General features: G+C 54.8%; 1 non-coding gene across 1 annotated transcript in view; it reads left to right on the forward strand.

The window, feature by feature from the left end:
• Positions 1-1611: 1611 nt before the first annotated feature.
• Positions 1612-2500, forward strand: part of LOC144418835 (small subunit ribosomal RNA) — a 1810-nt gene continuing 921 nt past the window's right edge. The window contains exon 1 of the ribosomal RNA XR_013473692.1: positions 1612-2500. This exon is cut by the window's right edge and continues 921 nt beyond it. This is a non-coding gene — a ribosomal RNA (small subunit ribosomal RNA).

Here is a 2500-nt window from a genome sequence, read left to right on the forward strand (position 1 = left end):
CGGAGCGCACCCTTTTCTCGGTGGCTGGCGGGCGAGAGAGTGCTGCGTCGCCGGCATCGGCGTCGAAAGAAGCCGAGCCGAAAAAAGTTAAAGTACAAACGTGCAAGCATACTAACCTAACCCTAGGTAAGGCATGTCAGAGCGAAAGACAGTAATTTCGAATGAGCCAAGAAAGAGCGGTGCGGGGCCGGTCGGAGCGCACCCTTTTCTCGGTGGCTGGCGGGCGAGAGAGTGCTGCGTCGCCGGCATCGGCGTCGAAAGAAGCCGAGCCGAAAAAAGTTAAAGTACAAACGTGCAAGCATACTAACCTAACCCTAGGTAAGGCATGTCAGAGCGAAAGACAGTAATTTCGAATGAGCCAAGAAAGAGCGGTGCGGGGCCGGTCGGAGCGCACCCTTTTCTCGGTGGCTGGCGGGCGAGAGAGTGCTGCGTCGCCGGCATCGGCGTCGAAAGAAGCCGAGCCGAAAAAAGTTAAAGTACAAACGTGCAAGCATACTAACCTAACCCTAGGTAAGGCATGTCAGAGCGAAAGACAGTAATTTCGAATGAGCCAAGAAAGAGCGGTGCGGGGCCGGTCGGAGCGCACCCTTTTCTCGGTGGCTGGCGGGCGAGAGAGTGCTGCGTCGCCGGCATCGGCGTCGAAAGAAGCCGAGCCGAAAAAAGTTAAAGTACAAACGTGCAAGCATACTAACCTAACCCTAGGTAAGGCATGTCAGAGCGAAAGACAGTAATTTCGAATGAGCCAAGAAAGAGCGGTGCGGGGCCGGTCGGAGCGCACCCTTTTCTCGGTGGCTGGCGGGCGAGAGAGTGCTGCGTCGCCGGCATCGGCGTCGAAAGAAGCCGAGCCGAAAAAAGTTAAAGTACAAACGTGCAAGCATACTAACCTAACCCTAGGTAAGGCATGTCAGAGCGAAAGACAGTAATTTCGAATGAGCCAAGAAAGAGCGGTGCGGGGCCGGTCGGAGCGCACCCTTTTCTCGGTGGCTGGCGGGCGAGAGAGTGCTGCGTCGCCGGCATCGGCGTCGAAAGAAGCCGAGCCGAAAAAAGTTAAAGTACAAACGTGCAAGCATACTAACCTAACCCTAGGTAAGGCATGTCAGAGCGAAAGACAGTAATTTCGAATGAGCCAAGAAAGAGCGGTGCGGGGCCGGTCGGAGCGCACCCTTTTCTCGGTGGCTGGCGGGCGAGAGAGTGCTGCGTCGCCGGCATCGGCGTCGAAAGAAGCCGAGCCAAAAAAAGTTAAAGTACAAACGCGATGCTAATGAGCGAGCCGTTGTCTCGACTAATATGTAGGGGGCGTTCGATCGAGCGTCTGGCTTGAGCGCTTGTCGGCCTAGCAGAACGGTCGCATTGTTATGCCCGGGTTTTAGGCACCGCTGCAGGCGGCCGGCAGAGCTCTTGTTTGTGCGAAACTGAATGGATCGAGCCCGAGAGAGGGCGAGCAAAGAAAAAACGCAAATCGCTCCGCCTGGCACTGCCGGCGAGAGCGTGGACGTCGCGGCCAGCGACTGTCGAAGCTGAGTACGGCCGCAGGCGATCGCCTCGGTCTTAAACGAATGCGACGAGCACGCGCCGGGCGGCCCAGCAAGGGCCGAGCGCAGCTGTCGCAGCTATCTGGTTGATCCTGCCAGTAGTGATATGCTTGTCTCAAAGATTAAGCCATGCAGGTGCAAGTACGAGTTCTCGTAAAGCGAAACTGCGAATGGCTCATTAAATCAGTCTTGGTTTATTTGGTCTCGTAAGCGAAGTGGATAACTGTGGTAATTCTAGAGCTAATACATGCATTAAGCGCCGACTTCGGGAGGCGCGCTTTTATCAGATCAAAACCGACCGGGTTCGTCCTGTGACGTTTGATGACTCTGGATAACCACGCGGATCGTACGGTCTCTGCACCGACGACGTATCATTCAAGTGTCTGCCCTATCAACTGTCGAAGGTACGCTACGTGCCTACCTTTGTGATAACGGGTAACGGGGAATCAGGGTTCGATTCCGGAGAGGGAGCCTGAGAAACGGCTACCACATCCAAGGAAGGCAGCAGGCGCGCAAATTACCCATTCCCGACACGGGGAGGTAGTGACGAAAAATAACAATACAGGACTCTAACGAGGCCCTGTAATTGGAATGAGTACATCCTAAAACTCTTAACGAGTATCCATTGGAGGGCAAGTCTGGTGCCAGCAGCCGCGGTAATTCCAGCTCCAACAGTGTATGCTAAAGTTGTTGCGGTTGAAAAGCTCGTAGTTGGATTTTGGGCGAGCGCCGCCGGTCCGTCGCAAGGCGTGTCACTGGTTGCGTTCGCCTCACCTTCGGTTCTCCGTCGGTGCTCTTGACTGAGTGTCGGCGGTGGCCGATAAGTTTACTTTGAAAAAATTAGAGTGTTCAAAGCAGGCTGTTCGCCTGCATAGTGTTGCATGGAATAATGGAATAGGACCTCGGTTCTATTTTGTTGGTTTTCGGAGCACGAGGTAATGATTAAGAGGGACAGACGGGGGCGTCCG

The sequence above is a fragment of the Styela clava genome, unplaced genomic scaffold, assembly GCF_964204865.1.
Source record: "Styela clava unplaced genomic scaffold, kaStyClav1.hap1.2 HAP1_SCAFFOLD_301, whole genome shotgun sequence".
NCBI lineage: Eukaryota > Metazoa > Chordata > Ascidiacea > Stolidobranchia > Styelidae > Styela > Styela clava.